Raw genomic sequence first — 21905 nt, 5'->3', positions numbered from 1 at the left:
GCAAGGCTAATTGATTAGTATAGAGGATAAACAAACAATGATTATGAGCCAAAATTTAATTGTCAGCTCCCCCTATTTCAAGTCAGCATAAGTATTCATGGAAAGTTTTGACAAGCAAAAATGGTATTTTGCTGCATACTTCTTACATTCCATGACTGCATCTATGACTCATGGATGTTCATGATGTGATCCTTTGGGATACTCTGCCCACCTCTTACCGCTGCCTCTTTCAGTTGCTGTGCATTTGCTGGGGTTTCCTTTTAAGCAAGTGAAAAGCATGTTCAGTGGGGTTTCAGTCTAGTGACACCTTTTCTTTCCAATAATCTCCTAGGTTAAGCTTGTGGTATGTTTGGGGTTGCTGTCTTGCTGTATGAAAAACTTGAGTTCCATGCCATTTCTCTGACTATCGGTGGACAATATGTTTCTGTACACAACAGTCCTTCTGTTACTGTCATCACCGGTTACATCATCTGGGGCTGCATTCCAATCCAAATTAAAATGCTCTCCTGTGACATATCATGAGATGAAGTCCTCCCTGAACAAGGGGAATGATCAGAGGGGTCGGAGATATGGAACACCCTCATGTTTATTCTTCTGCAATTCACCGTCCATGCAGAACGCGCCACAATGATTTCACCCCCAGGGTATGATCGTTACCAATTATCACTTCCTGATGTCTTTTGCGGATGATCTGATCGCTGGTGATTCTTAAGTGGCTGATCATATCAAACCTGCTTTAATGGCTACAAACCATCAGGAGCACTGCATGTATGTATGAGTTTACGAAGCCTACTCTGTAAAAAGCGCTGATCCTGTAAATCAGTTTGCCTAAGTTATTTAAACAATCAATATGCGAAGGACACTCACTTTTGCCATTTTGTAGTTGGAGCTGAAACGAGTTGAAACACAAAATTACTTTTGTAAAATCCTGCTGTATGGAGATGGGCCAAAACAGTGTCAACTATGGTAATCAATTTCTCATCCATCTTTACAATGGAATCTGAACAAAAGAAATGTATTTCCATTATTTCCATCTATTTCCATGTGATTGGACAGTAAAGAAAAAAATGACAGTGAGGTGGGGTGCTTTTTTCTCGATGCAAATCAAAATAGCTGGAAGTGCAGCTAAAATCATTATTCATATCTGTTTCCATATCCGTTCAACAAATTAAATTATCCGTAACCATAGGCTACTTGTACTAGGAAGTAGGCGTGATGTAATCCTGAAGTGGTGATGTTTAAACAGTCCCCCATATTACATTGCGAGTTGCAGTACATTGAAACCAAGACTTTCACATGAAGCAGAACTACTACAGTTTTGCACTCTGTTACACAGTTAAATCTCTATTAGACCTTTATCTGGTCAATCTTAACATTAATTAAAAACTGAAACCGTATATATCAAATAATTTGTGGACATGCGTGAACAATGTTACAAGGAACATTTTTGGCTGAGCTGCCTTCCCATTTGTGTCAGAACCACTACCCAACCTTGCTGTCACACACCCACATTTTCCTAAAGCACTATACTCTTAAGCAACTCATCCATCTCAGTTTCTTACATAAATAAAATAATGCAGATAAAAGTCAAATAACATACATAATAAACATAATAAATCACAAACACCTGTGTGACCAGCGACCACACTCCCATCCAGATCCCCGGACCACTAAGTCTGTGACAGAGGAATACACCTCATTCAATACAATGGGCTCGCATGGATTATCGGTTATTAAGTTTCAAAATAAGTAAGGTTGGAACAAAACTGTGCCATACCTTGCTATCGGGTGAAGTCTGTGACCTACACTACAGTACATTTAGCCTAAAGTAGCCAGCTAGGCTGCCAGCCAGCTAGGCTGCCAATAATCATTATGGGTACTCGCCTAAAACGAGTACTCGGATCACCCCTACTGTATTGCTTTTAGGCAAACTAAGCAGTAGGTACACATAGGTGCTATGGAGGTACAACATAATGCTATGTTATGTTGTACCTCCAAGCTACCCCACACCTGTTCCTCCAGACTACCCCTATTAGCATACACATATACAGCGTTATAACAGATGAAACATCAGCAAAAGAAAAGACTAGATAATAATAAATACATAAATAAAGGAAAAAATATAGATACACAGAGCTGTGCAGAAATCTTGGCACCCCTGGTCAAAAAACATTTGAAATGAATGTCTAAGTGAACAAAAGCGAACATGATCCAAAATGGTACAAAGTCAAACATTTCTTCAAATTTATTTGAATTCTTTACAGTTTCAAAAAAAAGAAAAGGCCTGGGGCAAAAGTATGAGAACCCTGTCAGTTAGTACTTTGTAACTCTTCCTCAGTCTGATCCGCAATGCTGTTTTCATTACCACACACTAATGTTACACAACCTCGATCGACTGAGTCAGTTGCAGTGACAGCAGGTACCATTTGCAAGCTAACTATCAATGTTAAACTTGATCAAAATGCAAATGCAAAATGGTAACTAGCTAATCAATAAGTATACCATAGACATTCAGTTAACTTAAACAATTGAATTGCTAAATATCTTGATCTTTATTTTTAAGAAGGTGATGTTGGATTCAATCAATCATTACTGGTACTGTTTTCAAAGTAGCCAAATAAGAGAGCAGCCATTATGGTAGTTAGCCAGTTCTTCCAGCTAATATTAATTCCAGTGGCTAACAATGAAGTTAGAACACCAACAGGGTTGTCCTAAAGTTATTTATTTTCTATTTTCTTAAATTAGGCCCATCCTGAAATTACCATGATTACTATACAGATAAGATAGGATTTCAGAGTTACGGAATCTGTAACACAAGTGCACAAAAGCAGCATGGAAAAAGGTTCAAGCCCATTGAAAACAATTATAAAATATGTACCCGAAATTGAAACTGCAGGTTTGGTGTGATCCGCCCCAGTAGTTAGCTTCTTGCATTCTTGGTTGTTATTCTTGCCCTCATTTGCAGTTTTCTTGACTTTTATCTTTTAACTTATAAGGTTCACTCTATAAATGCTTCCAAATGATACTAGAGTAAAATGGCAAAACAGCTCACTTTGAAACAGCTGAGAATCATTTGTCCCAATACCTGGAATGACTTGGAATGGGGATCCTTGACTGATTGGATGGCATTGTTGAAGTATAGCTCAAAAAAAGTTACATAAATGTTGACATTGGGGGTTTTACCTCATTGTCATTGTTTGATTTGAAATAGAAATGGCATTAGTACAGAGGAAACTTGTGCCAGTACTTTTGCATGTTACTATATACTTATACTGTGTATATTTATTAATTATTGCGGATATAGTCAATAGAGGCTGTTTGTTTAAAGCAAATGGAGACAAGACAAGGATTTATCAATAATTAGATGATTCTTAATGAAAGCTATTATACTTTTATATGCAGTGGGGCAGATTAATGAAGGATGGCACTAATTAGCTTCACATGCTTGTTTTCCATTAAGTGGAGAATTTATTAGCACTAATTAAGAGAACACAGGCACGACTTTCTCATTTGAATTTCGGCACCACTAATAAAGGAACATTGTATATGACCAACAATGAAAATCTTAATACAAGGGTTGAATCCTGGCCTTTCCAGGGCCTATGTATCCACTTGGAAAAGAGAGCAGCAAGTACTGGGCATCTTGAGCAACCTCGCACAACACTGCACTTATTGTGAGTAGCTACCCATTCCTTTGAGGTGAACATTATGCCCAATGTGCTGCTTGCAGTATTTCAATTAAATTCATACAATCCACTGCAGCACTAGGCTAAAGAGCACAATTGAGCCCCTTCCTCAGAGCCAGCCACTTTTACATTACATTACATTTTATTTAGCAAATTACTTTATCCATATCAATGTACAAAACATTTCAAGGTCAGAGAACAAACAAGTCAGGTATAGTCCAATTAATATATGATTGATTGTAAGGCCATTAACATAAATCCTGTACACAAGGTAGAGTCTGTAACTACCATATCGGGATATCTACAACTTCAGGAACTATAGTACCGAGACAAATACAAATTCAAAAGGCCTTGATTAAAGTACAAAATACAAGGAACTAAAGATAGAGACAGGTGAAAAACAAGTGTCAATAGATTTTCAGACTGTGATGGAAAATGGGCAGCGGATGAGCTGTAGCGGCTGGATGGCGTAGGCTGACAGACGTTATGCTCATGGTACCTCCACCCTGACCTTTAACCCCTGGGCCCTACACCCTGACATTTAGCCCTTGCCCCACCTTCACTATAACCTTTAACCCAAGACCCACCTCCACTGTGACCTTTAACCTCAGACCCACCTCCACTGTGACGTTAACCTTTGGCCCCTACACCCTGACATTTACCCCTTTCCCCACCTTCACTATAACCTTTAACCCCAGACCCACCTCCACTGTGACCTTTAACCTCAGCCCCTTTACCCACAGCTTTATTTTGGCTCAGAGTATTGACATTTCTTGGCTCTTTTTTTTCTGACCCCCAGAAACGTTTGGCCTCTTCCACTGCTGTACTCCTACTCCTGACTTTGTTTGTCGGTACCACCTGCATGCATGTCTACCGGAAATGCACACAATCTCTCAGACTGTACTTTTCCACAACACAATCCATAAGCTGAGCTGCAGTATAGTGGGGTACTAAATAAAAGTAGAGTGGTGTAGAGGGGTACTAAATAAAAGGAGAGAAGTGCAGTGGTACTAAATTAAAGTAGACCAGTGTAGAGCCATACTCAATAAGAGTGCGGGCATAGAGGGAGCTGGTGAGCATCCTTGACCTCGGAAACTTGAATGATTTGAATGCAACCTTGTATGTTTTGTATTCCTCCCTCCTGCTTCCTTATGCATACTAGTTTTCCAGCCAAGGCTGCTACCACGGGCATTCTCATGCTGAGGGCAGCCTCTAGCCTAGTGTTTAAAGTACAAGACTGGGACCCACAAGGTCGGTGGTTCAAGTTCCGAAGTAGCCCTATGAAGACAATAAGAACAATAATATCTGCACAGTTGTTGGGCCCTTGATCCCACCTTGCTCAAGGGGGGATTGTCTAATCAACTGTAAGTCGCTTTGGATAAAAGTGTCAGCTAGAATATGGTCTCATTACAGAATATGGACTTCAAAGCCCAGAATATCCCAGTGCTCTGAAGATACCCAAATGATCGCTCCATTCCTACCATTTCAAAACCTGCCAGATTTAATTTTTAAACAGAATGTTTTTCTCTTCATCAGAAAAAACCTGTCCTTAACCTGAAAAAAATCTATTATTTCCTTTTTACAGTGCTAAACCAATGTTTTTTTTTCAGCAGAACTCTTCAACTTCTTGTGCTGAAAAAATAACACTTGTATTTCAGTGTGAATTAAATTAACGTGGAACTGATCATTTCATCTGAGACACCTTTGTAAGTAGTAGTAGTTGTGTTTGGTTTAGAATTATTCACTGGGCATTTCCACATTCTGATTAGCAGATGTCCATCCATCCATTATCTTAACCCGCTTATCCTGAACAGGTTCGCAGGGGGGCTGGAGCCTATCCCAGCATACAATGGGCGAAAGGCAGGAATACACCCTGGACAGGTCGCCAGTCCATCGCAGGGCACACACACCATTCACTCCCACACTCATACACTCATACCTACGGGCAATTTAGACTCTCCAATCAGCCTACCCAGCATGTCTTGGACTGTGGGCGGAAACCGGAGTACCCGGAGGAAACCCACGCGAACACTGGGGTTCAAACCCAGGCCCTCCTTGCTGTGAGGCAGCAGTGCTACCCACTGCACCATCAGTGCCACCTGATTTGCGGATGTGCTTGGAATGTATTTCATTAGACTTTGTTTAAATAGACATCTTATTATGACCTGTGCCTTCAGTTTCACAGAAGAAGGATTATGCTTCTCTGTATGCCCGATGAAGGACAGGCAGTGTAAATGAATAGCAGGAATTAAATTAGATTTTATTATGTAAAAAATGATAACAATATGCCCCTGCACCAACGTAAATGAAATGGTTTCAGTGAGAGCATCTCACTTTCTTCAACCAAAGAATTATGCACTCATCTTTTTGTGTTAATTCAGCATATTTGAGGGCCATGCATATTTAAAAAATGACATTGTATTTAATCATCAATTAGATAAATTTTTTCTAATTATACACATTAGTTGGGGCGTTCTTTGCAAGCATTTGTCTGTGTAGCACCTTTGCTGTAACAAACATGCCTTTGGCTTAAACAGTGATCTCACTGCACAGCCAAGCATGTGAAGTGTTGAAAGGCCTGAGGCCTGTTCCACAAAGCAAGATGACTGCGTGAGCCGGTTAACTGCACAAAGTAAAACCCCGAACAGCTTGTTACTTTAGTCCATGTTCCAGATTTGGATGGGGTCCAAGTTTTACTCAGTGCAGTATTTGTCAAACTCAATAATTCTGCTTTGTGGAACAGGCCCCTGCAGTCCGGCCGTGGATCTGTAATACTAATAAACTTGTCTTTATTTATTTTATAATCTCTGGGCCAGGATGCAGGTGGGTCTTTACTCTGTGGCGGAAGATGGCCACAAATTCTGCTGCTCTGACTTCATGAAGTTAGTTCCAGTAATGTGGAGTCACTACAGATAGGTACCATTACATTAGATTCCATTACAGGTATTTAGCAAGTGCTCTTATCCCAGTGACCACAAATTTTTCGATAGTACCTATTTGTTCAGCTGGATATTTATTGAAGAAATTCCTGGTTATGCTTGCTCGGGGGGCACATCAGCACTGTCTTATCTGGGTTACAACCCCCCCAGTGCACTTCATAAATGTGCAGGCTTCAAAAATCTGGAATTTATAATGAATTAAAATGTATATTTCTGAGGTTCCATGAAATACATGGTCTTATAATCTAGTGCCAGGAGCAAAATATAATGAGCTTTGGTGAACTTTCAACTATGGTAAAGGGAATCATTAACCCTTTGAAGCAAATGACAAAAAGCACTCCCTTCAATACCTCTCTCATTTCTGATTGTAGGAAAGCATTTATTTTAAAATTCCGCCTACAATTAGCACAATTTTGGCTGTTTTGTCACCACTGGTAGTAGTGGTGGAGAACACACACACACACCTGAGAATACACTACAGGACTTACAGGCTATTGTACTACAGCTCTATTGTTATAGGAAAAGGAGTGGCTTCAGTTCAACAAAGTTAAAGTAGGCAAGGGAGGAGGAGAGGGGACCTCTCGCAGAGCTGCAGGGCATCCTCCGAAAGAAGCTCACGTCCTTCAGGAGGCCAAGCGGCATAGAAGGTAGAGGAAGGAGAGGGCCAGGAAGCTAACTGCTTTTCTGGCGAACCCAATTCAGTTTGCAAAACAGCTACTAGGGCAGAAACGCAGCAGCCAGCTCGCCTGCTTCAAAGCTGAGATCAACCACCACCTCAGAGACACCTTCAGTGATGAATCCAGGGAGCAAGAGCTGGGTCCCTGATAAATCCACCTGCACCAACTCTCTGGGCTTTGACGGGAAGGAGCCTGGCTTGAAGGAGGTCGTAAAGAAGGCAAGAGAAGCTCAGCCCCAGGACTGAATGGGTTTACTCCATAGGCTCTGGAGGGTCCTGATGATCTGGAGGAGGGGCAATGTAACTCAGCAGTGGAGGTACACAGAAGGGGTGTGAATTCCAAAGGAGAAAGAGTCAATGAACGTTGATGGTTAGAACCATCTAACCATATATTTCCCTCAGTGTTGAGGGAACTATATTCTTCAGCTGACAGATTACTAATTCTGAGGAAGTCCTATATTAATACCTCAGTATAGAAAGGAGGGATTCTGAAGGTACCAGGGTGTCTGGTACCCAGTTGATCACGGAAGTCCAGGAGAACAAGGGGGACCTGGTTGTGCTGTAGCTGGATCTCCCAAACTGTCACGTTTCAGGTCTGTCTTGCCAGGTTTTATGTTTATTCATTTTGTCTTAGTCTCGTATTGTCTTATCATGTATTATGTTAGTCTAGGTTCGTCATGTTGTTTAGTTTATTTCTTATTACCATTTGTTTTCACTTCATGTATAGTTATGTTTCGTTATGATTTTATTACCTTGTTTTGTTGAGTGGTTATCGTGTTAGTTTCATTTTGTGTTATGTTTTGATTTATGTTTATTGTTACGTAGACTGGTTACTGTTTATACATACACTTCCGTTCCGCCTTTCTCTCTCTCTCTTTCTGTCATTCACACCCTAATTGTTTCTATTTGTCGATTTACTAAAACTACTAACGCTAGATCAGGATTGGGTAGAACTAACAAACTAATCATGTGTTCATGTTACCTTACGTTTCTCGTCATTTACTAATTTACTAATGCTAGGGCAGGATAGGTTTATTACTAACAATTACTAATTACCTTGTTAAACTTGTCATCCATCGCACCTGTTTTCTATTTTCTTGCTGCGCTCTAACTAATTGTCTACACCTGTCTACACCTGCATTTATATCCCAGTCACGCTACTGTTCTCCGCAAAATTGTCTGCCTCTTGTTATCAATGCAACTCTTGAGCATTTACATTATTGATTACATGTTACGATCCAAGCCTGTTTTACCGACCATTGATTATTGATCTCTGTTTTGTTGACCATCGTTTGTTTTTGACCACGTCCTCGCCTACCGATTTTGTACTTTTGCCTCGCTGTTTGTTTTATGGTTTCGACTTCCGCATCGCCCACGACTAAGACCCTGCCTGCCGTCCGCCTGTACTTCAGCCCCGCTGACAGCTTTCCTGCTACCGGACCTCCCTGCACGTCTACCGACTACGAGTTTGCCTCTTCCCTCGGCACCGTGCTTTTTGTTTGTTTATTGTTTGTTTGGCTGGATCTTCGTGTATGGACTTTGCTTGTGTTGACCACTCTCCTGGGATTCGTCCCGAATAAAGCCCTGACGGGACTTTATCTACTCATTGTTTCTGAGTCGTGCATTTTGGGTCCAATCCCCACGCACCCGTCTCACAAACGTATATGGGTCCATACCCCACAAGCTGGTTGACGAGTACTGAAACGGCACTATATCCCAGGCGAGTTCAGGGACCTAATTTTGGACTACTACAACAGGTTCGGCCTAACAGTCTCTGCCGGGTTTACATTCTCAGAGTGGCACAAGCTCAAGAAGGGAAGTATAATTGGATGTACTATTTCAGTGATCCTTTTTCCGCTCGCCATGAACATGCTGGTGAAGTCTGCTGAGGTTCAGTGCAGAGGGCCCCTCACCAGGTCCGGTGTCCGACAGCCGCCCATTAGGGCCTTTGTGGATGACCTGACTGTCCCAGGGAGCAGGTGGATCCTGAAGGGCCTTGAGGAGCTGATCACGTGGACTCGCATGAGCTTCAAGCCTTCAATATCACTGGTGCTGAAGAAAGGAAAGGCCATCAAAAAGTTGCACTTCGTACTTGGCAGCACTTAGATACCATCCATCACCGAGAAACCAGTGAAGAACCTGGGAAAGGTGTTTGAATGCAGCCGGAGAGTCACAACATCCATCCCAGCAACCAACCAAGAGCTGGAAGCCTGGCTAGCTGCAGTGGACAAAGCAGGATATATGGCCTGGATATACCAACATGGCATCCTCCCACGGATTCTCTGGCCCCTCTTGGTCTATGAGGTCCTATGGTGGCTGGGACTACCTCAGAACCTGAGCAGCATCGCCCCGTTTGGGCATAACAACCAGCTGAAGCTCCCCATCAGCAGCCTGAATGAAGAGTTTGGTTTAGAACACCCATTCCAGGGAGGTGGTGCAATACCGACAGTCCTGCGACCCAAAACCCTCACAGGCTGGTATTCAGGTCAGGACAGGACAAAATTATAGGGCAGCAGAAGTCTTGGATGTCGTTGATTCACGGCTAAGGCACAGGGTACTGGTGGGCGCAGTGTCTTGTGGAAAGGCTGGCCTGGGTAGCAACACAACAACTCGCTATGACAAGGTGCAGGGGAAGGATAAGAGGTCACTAATCCAGAGTGAGGTGCGAGCTTCAGTCAAGGAGGAGCGAGCCAGCAGGATGGCTGGAACGTGGCAACAGGGAGCCCGGACAAGATGGAAAATCTCATGGGCCAAGCTTTGGAAAGTCAAGCCCCATCGAATATAATTCTTAATTCAGGCTGCCTATGATGTTCTACCAAGCCCATCCAACAAATTTTGCATGGGGGAAGGTGGAGTTACCAGTTTGCCCTCTGTATGTGAAGAGAGGAAATCTGGAGCACATCCTCAGCTGCTGTCCGAAAATGGCGCTAGCGCTGGCTCCATGACCAAGTCCTGAAGTCCATAGCGGATACTATCTGCACTGGGATTGGCCACTGCAAGTGCCTCCACCCAGTGAAGAAGATGGGGAGAAGCTAACATCAGCTGCCAGGACCAACTCCTGTGGCCTGCTAGCAATGGCACAAGACTGAGAGCTGAACATTGACCTGGGTTAGCAACTGAAGTTCCCAGAAACTGTGGCCACAACAATGCTAAGGCCAGACATAGTGCAGATCTCGGAAGCCTCCAAGCAGGTAATTCTCTTGGAACTCACTGTTCCCTGGGAGGACCGCATTGAGGAGGCTAATGAGAGGGCAAAGTACGCTGAGCTAATGGAAGAATGCAGAAGCAACAGGTGGTAAGTGAGGTTCTGATTGTTGACCAGAAACACCCAATGACCCCAGGTAACTTCACTGATGATGTGTTCAGGTGCATCACAAGTTGATGTATGTCACAAGTTGTTTTTCTGTTTGTGCAATAAAACATAAACATTATCTATGTATGCAACTACTATAGCACTGTTATATTTAACATTACTATTATAATATAACCTTTGTTTTGGAGGCAATACAGTACCCACTTTTGAAGGCAGTTTCATTGCAAAAAATAATTAGTACTTATTATATGAATAATTTTTTAAAATAATGCAGTTAAAGCTAGGGTAGGCAAACTTTGGGTACGAGCAGAATCTGGGCAGAAGAAGACATATTTTGAACATATACAGTGATGAAAAAATGGGAGTCCCTAAAACTCTGTCCTGGGATAGAGACTGATATCAGATTTTTTTGCCCAGAGCAGTTGGTTTATTACTAGCTGTCATAATGTGAAGAGAACTTCACCAAATATCACCAAAAGAAAATCTTTTATATTTCTATTCTATTTTATCATTGCTGTGCATACTTATTTATTGCTTGTTTAAGTTCTCTGAGCATATCTCTACCAGGTATTCTACTGATATTTCTATATATTATAAAGCACTGTCTGCACTTGTAAATCGCTTTGGATTAAAAGCGTCTGCCAAATGACTAAAATGTAAATGTAAATGTAAATGTAAATGTCATGTCCTATTGACATGGCGATATGCTGTGCTTACCCCATGAAACCTATTCTTGTCATGTAGAATGATATACCTGAACACTTTTGATGTTGTAGATATATATATTTAACATATTTTTTTAGGAAAATTTCAATTATTATTTCACATTTTAAGCGAAAATGTTTTTTTTCCCATATAATGGGGCTCTCCAACTGGACAATATCGTATCCAGGACTACACTTGATATTTTATGATAGGGACAGGTCTTAAGGAAGAAAATTAGAAGCTGAATCTGTTAAAAAAAATTGTGAGAAAAAAATCACCCTAGGTCCCAAAGGGTTAAAGAAAAATAATGTTTTTGGTACTGTGTGTTGCCGTAAACAAGGATTTTGAATAGAGCATGGTCAGATAAATAATGTAATGGATGCTCACCAGCCTGTCCCAAACAGGCTTTTTGCTATGCCTTTGGTCGCTGGTTGTGCACTTCTCAGAAATGATCAAAGTCATCCTTTCTTCCCATATAGAGCGTCATGATGTTATGCTAATTCAGGACTATCCATGCCTCTCTTCCTCCCTCTGTGCAGTCTCCATCTTTAACAAGAGAGCTCTCCAGCACCAACCCACTTTTACATTATGCCAAAAGAGACAGATCAGTGAGTTGGAATGATCCTTTTCTCCGGCCCATTCTCACTGAGAAACTAGAGGCTAGAAAACATTTACAATAGGGTGATAGAAAAACATCACTGCTTGTACGCCTAATCAATAATGGATAGTACAAATGTGCAAAAACAGGAACAGTATGCATAATGATAATATATCTCTCACCTGTCCTTTTGTATGTGCATGTGCATACGTGTAAGTGTTTCTATACTGTGTACAGTATGTTTGTGTATTTGAGTGATTGCTTGTGCTTATATTGAAGACAAAAGTTTTGTGGACTAAGATGGAGACAAGTGAATCTGCAGTTAGACTGTCACTGACACGTGAATATTTTTTGTTTCTACATTCTTCGCTGGGCAATGAGTATACATGCATGAAAGTCTGAAAGTTAAGTAGCATACATTTCTTGTGTGGGAAGTACTGAATAATTCATCAGGCAACAAAGAAAACTAATGTGTGCTTGAGGCATTTGGAAAGAAAGAAAGAAAAATATGAGCAAAACAAAGAAGGAATGACAGACTCCTGACATATTGCTGTGAGAATTTGGTTCCACCAAGGCAAATTGACAACCGTTCTGCTCTCCAAGAAAACAGAATGCAAACATTTAATAGAACCCAAAAACATTATGAAATTGTTATTCTGACAACAGCTGTATCCTGTCAAAAAGTAATCTTGTCATTTTTCTTTTCAGACATGAGAAAAGCAGGATTAAAGAAAAAAAAAAAAAATTAACTCCATATATGGCCATATATGTGAACTGCACATGAAGAAATATATCAGAAATGTACCTGTCGGTACATAGTTTGGGTTCACATTTTAACGTTGACACTGTAGGAAGTGTTACACACATAGTTCATCAATTTACAAATTGAAAACAAAGAGTTGTATTTTAACATTTAATTGTGAATTTAAATTAATTGCAAGACACTGTTCCGAAAAAGTGCTGTTGACAAATGTGATGTAGGAGTTCGCAGAAACTAGCTAAATCATCTTGCAGCATATGGGGAGCCATAATCCGAATCTAATCTAATCAGAATACCTCGGCTAGTAGCTTCACATCTGACATTACCATTACTTTTATTTCCCAGATGGTCCTATTCAAAGCGGCTTACATCACTCTGGATATGGCCGTCCAATGCATTCACCAATTCAGCCTGATTAATATGAGCAATGCAGTAGCCTGGAGATACTATTTGGGGCAACATTGGCTCAGGTGGTAAAAGCAGTCGTCCAGTAGTCTGAGGATTGCCGGATCGATCCTGCCCCGAGCACGACACCTAACCCCCAAATCCTCCTGATGAGCTGGTTGGTGCCTTGCATGGCAGCCAAACACCATGAATGGGTCAATGAGAAGCATCGATTGTACAGCGCTTTGGATAAAGGTGCCATTTAAACCATTTACCATTTACTGCTATGCCTCTCAGACTACCTTTAAGGCCTTAGAAGCAGTCTACCACAGTGCTTTACGTTTTATCACAAATGTTTTATATCAAACTCACCACTGTGTTTTTGATTTAAAAAGTTGGTTGGCCCTCCCTAACAACTAAGAGAACCTGTTATCCATAGTATTGTTAACACTAGGTCTCAAAATAACAATCTCAAATATTCCTTGTATAACGGCAGAGTTTCGTAAATCTGAATTTAGGTTCTATGCTCCATCTAAATGGAATGACCTGCAACAGTCCCTGAAATTTGATACAGTCATTTCATTCAATGATTTTAAATCTTTTATTTTCTTATTGATGCTTGTACTTGTTTTATTTGACTTTTTCTGTCTGTGCTTGACGTTATGGGTAATGTGTATTTTTTTGTTAATCCCACCACCACCTCCACACTTTGGAGGTCAACTTTATTATGAATTCAGTTATTACATATGTTTGAGCATAAATCCTACTGCCCACCACCCAAACACAATAACACACAAAAAAGACAAACACAAAAGAAAAATAAATACATTCTTTTTTCTTTTTTCCTTCTTCTCCCTTGTTCTTTCTCTCTGCCATTCTCTTCCTCCCTTCCCAAACCCTGAACAACCACCCCTGTGGGTACAACTCCACTAATATTTTCATTTAATATTTATTAATTTGCTTCTTATTTTTCTTTATTATTTCCTAATGATCATATAATAATCTTCTACCTTCAACATTCATTGTAATTGTATTTATTTCACATCTTTATTTAAATATAATTGTTTATTCCCAACATTCAGCCTAACTATATCCCATCTCTTGGTATAGGCTAAAATCATATTTTGTGTGCCATAACACAATCAATGTACTGTAAAACTTGATAAAGTTCTTGAATCTCAAAATTCAGAGCCTCCACAGATGTCAACCCAAATAAATATCCTTGCCAGATATATCATTTACATATTGTGTGAGTTTCTTTTATTACATCACCCAGAAACACTTTCTAACTGAAAACAAACATTATATACATTTGAGATATAGTATCTTCGTCTGTTTATATTGTTATATGTTTTAATTGTAACAGGCTCTCTTGGAAAAGAGATCTTAATCTCAATGAGACCACCTGTTTTAATGATCACGAGTTATGAATTAAATGTATTAAATTGTATTGCCTATATCCTAAGATAAGCAACATGTAGCATCCCCCAAGGATTAGTTAAACCTTGGCATTGCACTGTAGCCTACATCTTACTTTTTTATAACCAGTGTATTTATGATACATTAGTTACGTTAGTTATGTTAGCCAATCAATGCTGATGAAGGCAAGCAAAACAGCGTAGCCCTCTTTTGGACCAGCATGTAGTCCAGCCATTTCATGTTGGCTAAACAAAATAAATGAATGCTTTTGAGGGCTGTGGTGGCGCAATAGGCTAAGGTGCAGCAGACTTGCGATTGCAGTTTGCTGCAGTCGCACACCGGGGTTCGATTATTGGTCCTGCCAAAAGCCAAGTTTGGCCGGCTCACGTGGAGCAGCATAATTGGCTCGCTGCTCCAGGGGGAGGGACTTGGCAGGGTTAGTAGTTTGCCGCACAAAAAGCACCTCAGGCGCCTCGGAATCACGGTTACCAGCATGAGGGACGGGGTGTGGGCGGTGTATCTAATACTAGCTCTAATTGAATTAGACGGGGAACAATTCGCTACCAAATTGGGAGAAAAAATCCTAAAAAATAAAAAAAGAATGCTTTGACATGAAATAACTGACTTACCATTACGTGCTAGACCTGTGACAGAGGTGCTCCATATTGAAAAAAGTTCCCGGCTCACTGGCTACTCACGGTAGGTCAAACTCGGTGGGGGACAACAAGTGCTGTTTGAATACCGGGGGTATTGAGCAGTCTTAACTTTGTTATGCCTTTTTAAGTTTGGCTTACAATTAAATGGGCTCAGCTTCCATCATTATTATTGCACAGGATCAATCTCGACTGCGCTATAGGAGGCTGAGATCCAAGTAATGACCCATTCGCCTCTTTTCAGTTAGAATAGTAATTAAGTTATTACGGCACTCCCTGAGTAAGTCTCATGCCCTGAGGCTTTGAGGGAGAAACCATTGAGGGTATCAACTATCTTGTTTGTTCTGTCTAAAACTATATAATTTAGAACTGTACATTCAGTACGAGCAGTAAAATTGAAAGAAAAAAAAGAAGAAGCTGGAGACAGTCATGCATACTAATACATTAACATTCATATTTTAATATTAATGGTGCGCTTATTGGGATGACAAAGTAAAAAATGAGGTAATAATTAATATAAGTAAGTCAATAAATAAATATTACAATCATATATGTAACTTTCATTACAATCATTTGACTGGATATGTCTTTTCAATATTGTTAACAACATACCTAAGTTAAAAATGTAAAAAAACTATAGTTTGTTTTGGGAGTGTGGAGAAGTTTTGTTGGACTTTGGGTACAAAACCCTTCAGAATCGAATAGGACTGAAACTGGAAGCAGGATTTGGAAAAATGGATTTGGAAAGTCATTGTTCTTCTTTCTGTGATGTTTATGAAAATGAACAGTTGATTTTAATTCTAAACAAATATTGTCATTCAGAACATTTATTTGCATAAAATGGCAACTGGCCAAAATACGCAGTGGTATTATACAGTGAAAAATGTAAACTAATGTAAACTAAAAAATAAATAATAGAAATGACAATGTCTTTGTTTAGGAATGGTTCAACAATCAATCTTTGGTGGAGTAACTCAAATTCTTCTGCAGAAAATTGGTGTGGTCTCATCATGTTTGAACGTTTTGACCTTGTATAGTGACAAATGAAAGTGTGCAGTGTCCATAAACAAGCTCCCTTTTTTTCTTTAATTGATCTATTTTTCTGTATTTAATTTTCACAACTGAGTTGGTCTGGTGGCACGGATGGTGCAGTGTAGGTAGCACTGCCGCCTCACAGCAAGGAGGTCCTGGGTTTGAATCCTCGTCGGCCGGGGCCTCTCTGTGCGGAGTTTGCATGTTCTCCCCGTGTCTGCGTGGGTTTCCTCCGGGTACTCCGGTTTCCTCCCACAGTCCAAAGACATGCAGGTTAGGCTGATTGGAGAGTCTAAATTGCCCATGGGTATGAGTGTGTGAGTGAATGGTGTGTGTGCCCTGCGATGGACTGGTTACCTGTCCAGGGTGTATTCCTGCCTTTCGCCCAATGTATGCTGGGATAGGCTCCAGCCCCCCTGCGACCCTGTTCAGGATAAGCGGGTTAGGATAATGAATGAATGAATGAACTGAGTCGATGACATTTGCACTAAAGTCTCTGTGGCGTGGTCTTATTCTCGACTGATTTTCAGGCAATTCTAGGCATCGTGTAGCTTTCCCTCCCATCAGGGGAGAATATTAAAAGGATCTGAATCCTGGCACCTCCTGCTGGGCTGCCATTACGAAAACAAGACCCCCTGCTACCTGTTACAATCCCGTATTTATTTCTCCATTGGTATGGCCCTAATGCATCGGGTATCCTTGAGCTCTGGAGCATTGCTGGAAGGAGGGTGGGAGGAGGGGGGGGGCAGAGGGGGTTGATCTGCAGTGTGTTGATCATTTCCCTCTTCCTCCAGGTGCATGGCCTACCTTCTGTATGGTCTGTATGGTGTCCTACGCAGAAACAGAGCCGAACCCCTGCACACCGTGCACCCTCAAAAATCCTCCGAGAGGTAATTACAAAGGATCCGAATGTTTAACTGCTGCAGAGCCCGGCTGGAGTCCGCTAATATCCACCCTGAGGGTGAAGGGTACGGTCTCCCCCAGCAGGACATATTAATAATGAGGGGCTCTGGGAAAGCCAGTAATTAAGCAGACTCCCTATTCCTCTCCTGGGTGGCTGTAATTCATCAATGCGTCATGCCATTGTATGCGGATGCAGAGCGATAAGCGAGGCAAAGAGAGATGGAGGGAGACGTGGGTGTAACTCCCCGAGATCCCTCTCCCGTAGCGATGCGTCTCGCTCAGCGGCCGGTGGGGTTCCGTGAGCTCGTCGCGGCGTGCGGTCTTGGAATCGCTGTATTCGTCGCCTCACGAGGTGCCACATCTGAGCACCATCTCCGGGAGGGTCTCTGCGGACCTGGAGCAAGCGACCAAAACCAGGCTTCTTTTTTGAAGCTCGTTTTCCTGGTCATGCTGAGAGACGGTGCTCATGAGCATCACTATGTTTGGCTCCATTTTTTTCTCACAAGGAAATGTAGTCGCTATCGGCATTTTCTTCTTCATCGCATGTCTCCCCATGTGCCTTTTTTTTAAAAGTCCCATATTATGCAAAAGGACCATCCCATTACGATGTGGATTGTAAAGGAGTTGAAGGTATTATAAAAACACTGTGAAAGTATCAAAACGTACAGTCCCCAAATAAATCTGCACAAATGGGAATTTAAATGAGCCGTTTGGAATTCCGCAAAGTAGTGACATCACAACGCCTTTGTTTGCTTCTCTCTCACACGCTTAGTAAAGCCACACTCAGCTACCCTACTGTGCAGTGGCTCCAACATGGCAGCCAAACCCCAAACACCCTAACATGGCAGCCAAATCCCCCAGTAAACTTGACTTCTACTATTTCAAACCGCCTTTCACTAGCCCATGGATAACCAGTGGGTGACACTTGGTTGTTGACCTTACAATTTTTTTGGGGGGGATCAGATTAAAAAATTTATTTAACATTTATTTAACATCTTAAACAAATAAGTACAATAATCACAATAATAACATCTTGTATACTAATTTACTAATGAGTATACTAATGAGTGCTATTTTTGTCAAATACCCAACCCCCATCAACAAATCAAAGACATGCTATTTATTTTTCAAAAGCATACTGAAAAATAATGCTTACTGTATTTTCATGTTCACTGATATAAAATGGGGTCACATCAATGAAAATACCCAAGGTGTTTTCACTGTCTTCCTCAGAAATATTCACTTGAGAACACTCGAGAGGCTAGAGAGATGAAAGATGTCATTAGCTAAAATGCTTCTTATTTGTTACTTCAATACCAGTTCTAGGCTCAGCTGAAGTTATACTGTATTTTTTGCTCACGGATGGGGATCACACATTTACTGTGAAACTGGATTACCAATACTGCTTGCACATGGGCTGTTCTTGTTCCAGAGAGCCTATACAAAAGGTAGAATAATAGTATTCCTATGTAGTACTTTTGTACTTGTAGTATGCAACGGCGAAATGGACAACAATGATAATTCATCCTGAGTTACAGTGGACATCTACAGTGGAATCTATTGATTGTTTCTCTGAGTTAGTGTGTTTTTAGAATTGCATTATTATACATTTGGTTTGCTGGACCCATGAAAAGGATACTGAAATTAAATTGTTTTGCCATCCACAAGTTACAAAAAAAGGAACTGTTAAAATTGCTAAAGCAATGGCATCTTGAAATAGGTTTTCAGATAGAACCGTGAGTTTTAACACTTTCAAATGGTATATCCTGTTACCATAGTGATTGAAAATTGCACTGTTACAACAACAGATTGATGGAGAAAAACTTGCATATGCGACTTGAGTGGTTAAAACATTCCCACCGGTTGTCTTCTGTCCTCTCCCACTCCAAATTCATGTGTAAAAGAATGGTGTTTTGTGGGCTCCATTTCATCACAACTAAGGTGGCATTTCCCCTGAACTTTCACTTGGAAAGCAATGCAAGTGTAACTTTTTACTGTACAAGTTTGGCTAGAGAGAGTCTGTTAATTACTGAACTTTGGAACTTGCCCTTTCCAAAAGAACAAAACAAAACATTTTGGTACCATATCAGCGGACATCTTCATGCAGAGCTCTCAGTTTAATAATTTAAATGGCAGTGTTTGAGGATACCATACCTTTGGGGCATCATGTTGCCTAGTGGCTAAGGTGCATGACTGGGACCCAGAAGGTTGCCGATTCAAGCCCCAGTGTAGCCACAATAAGATCCGTGCAGCTGTTGGGCTCTTGAGCAAGGCCTTTAGCCCCACATTACTCCAGGGGGATTGTCCCCGGCTTATTCTAATCAACTGTGTGTAACTTTGGATAAAAGCATCAGCTAAGTAACTGTAATGTAATGGCCTTGATAGCCACTGGGCTGGCTAATCATATACAATGTTTTTGTGGAAGGAACTGTAGTGTTTGAGCTCCCAGATTAGGGATGTATCCGAACCAAAATACTGGTTCAACAGATACAGATAATGCCGTCTCTGCACACCCCCTATTTCACGCACCAGTGGTTCCTTTATTTATCTGCATATAAACTGGGTCATTGACAGAAACTACTGCGATGCCTCATTTCTCGACTCGGGTCACCGATGCGTTTCTCAAAATTCACAACATCGAAAGAACGTGAGAGAGGGGATTAAACCTGTGTGGCATAGCATAGCAGAACATCACCCTTCCCCCTCTCTACCCTCTGACTCAATGCTCAGATATGAAACATAAATATAAAGGCAGTGTCAAGGCTGATTTCTCCTTCGGCAACAAAGTGTTGTTCAACAAAAGTGTATACAGACAGAACTGTGTCCGACGACATTTATAGTTCAGCGACAGTGTGCATTGTTACTGTAGCAATCGGTTTCTTCACAAATCCGTCCATTTTGCTAGCTAGCTATGTAAACAAATCATCTTCATTCAGAAAAACAAGTTGCTTAGTAAACTAGTATCAACACCAGGGCCCTTTTGTCTTCATTTCTGTTCATCTGTGACCTTATGAAGATCTGTGGGTACAGGACATCAAATATCGGCTTTACGTGAAAACTGTTGAAATTGCCTATTTTTTTGTCCATGTACACATCGCAGACACTTTGTCACTGAAGCATAATTCAGCTTTAAGGTGTGATGTTTCCATAGCGATACATTAGAGATGCTGTTAGGGGAGCCAAGACTATGTTAGAGATGGGGAGCTGGGAGCCTATGTAATTTCTTCAACATACCCGGAGAGTCTCTGTCCTCCGGTTCTCACATGAAGAGCTGTGGCAGATACAAATGTCAGCTGCAGGCTCGACCATTCGGTGCAGGAAGCCACTTCCTCTCAAAACCCAGTGCTGGGGTATGCAGAAGAACATACACATCCAAATGCACACACACACACAAGCACACACACACACACACTCGAATCGACACACAGGCGAGGACACGCATGCATATGTACACATTGGCACATGTGTACATACACATTGGTATGCATCTTTTCTTTGTTGTTTGACACAAATATATTTCACCAACACTCATTATTATGAATAATCTATATTTACCGATTCCTTATGCTTGGCTGGTCAATGAGCACATTTTAATCAAGACATGCAAAGTATGAATAAACATCAGTCGAATTGATTGGTTTTGCGTACAAAGAAAAAAGACGGCTCCTGTAAATTGGTTAGCGGGTTGTATCTGACGCAGAGATTGGAGTTTGCTGTTTTTCAGATGCGCGGTCGGGATCTGCCGTTCGTTAGATGAAGTCTGATGAAGCGATGCCGCCAGACGTAATGGGCCGTATCAATAATCATGAGCCATTCTTCCTTCACTCCCCATTGACTCTGTATTAATTTTTAAAGCAAACTCGAGATTCTAAAGGATGCATTTGAAATGCCCCCGTGCACCCTGAAAACTAAAAACTTGGAAAAGATTTATGCGCCATTGTTCTTCATTCTTCTTGCTTCTCTACGGTCGGTTGAAAAATATGTTCGGATGAAGGCTTTGTTGTGTTATATAAATCCAGAGTTAATGGATTGGTGCTGGGAGAAAAAGTGGGAGTGCATATGGGGGAGATTGCATTATTCTGTACAGAGAGGAAGGAAAAGGAACAACCACTCGAACTCCATGTATATACTTGTGCGTCCCTTACTGTGGGACAATAGAAATTACTGGGAAAATTAAGGCTGTGGCACATGGTGACAAAATGCAAAGAAAAAGCCAAACTCGCCACATGTTTTATATTTAATATTGGTAATATTAATTGAATTAGTCCTCCTCCAGCAGAGAACCAAAAAGCATCAAACCAGCCAGGGACATGCATTAAGGTTGCCAGGGATACAAATTAAGGTTGTTAAACCGCCAGAGGTGGATAGTAACAGTATACAACTATTCCCTTACAAAGCTTTCTGGAAATCATTCTTGCTTTCATCATTTTAACAACTGTGTCCAAAATGGCTCCCTAATACTGTTTTTGTTGAGTGCCTGAATTCAGCAATCAACTTTAAATCATTTTTTTGAGCACTAGAAGTATGCCACAATGCACCATAATGTCTAGCGAACAATTTTTGTGAACAGCAAAATCTTTTTTCCTAACGTTGTATCCTTTTAAGCTGTGAGAGACAATGGCATGGTTCAGGAGCAATTCAAATTAAAGAACAGCTCTTCTTTGTTTTGCCATGTTCATGACAAACTAAATTCCTTTGAGCATTAGCCTAATAAATTATAGCTAACCAAACATAACATGTTCATTATTCAATAACCCAAAACCCTGTTTGTCCAGTAAGTAGCACTGTTTCTAAGGTAGCTAAACATCCTTATAAATGTTTCCAAAATCAGATTTCA

At 41.0% G+C, this 21905-nt stretch overlaps 1 pseudogene; it reads left to right on the top strand.

The window, feature by feature from the left end:
• LOC133141502 (uncharacterized) overlaps window positions 1-17498 on the top strand; it is a 50182-nt pseudogene extending 32684 nt beyond the window's left edge.
• The last annotated feature ends 4407 nt before the right edge of the window (window positions 17499-21905 follow it).

This window comes from Conger conger, chromosome 12 (genome assembly GCF_963514075.1).
Source record: "Conger conger chromosome 12, fConCon1.1, whole genome shotgun sequence".
NCBI lineage: Eukaryota > Metazoa > Chordata > Actinopteri > Anguilliformes > Congridae > Conger > Conger conger.
This window is presented reverse-complemented; position numbering and strand designations above follow the sequence as displayed.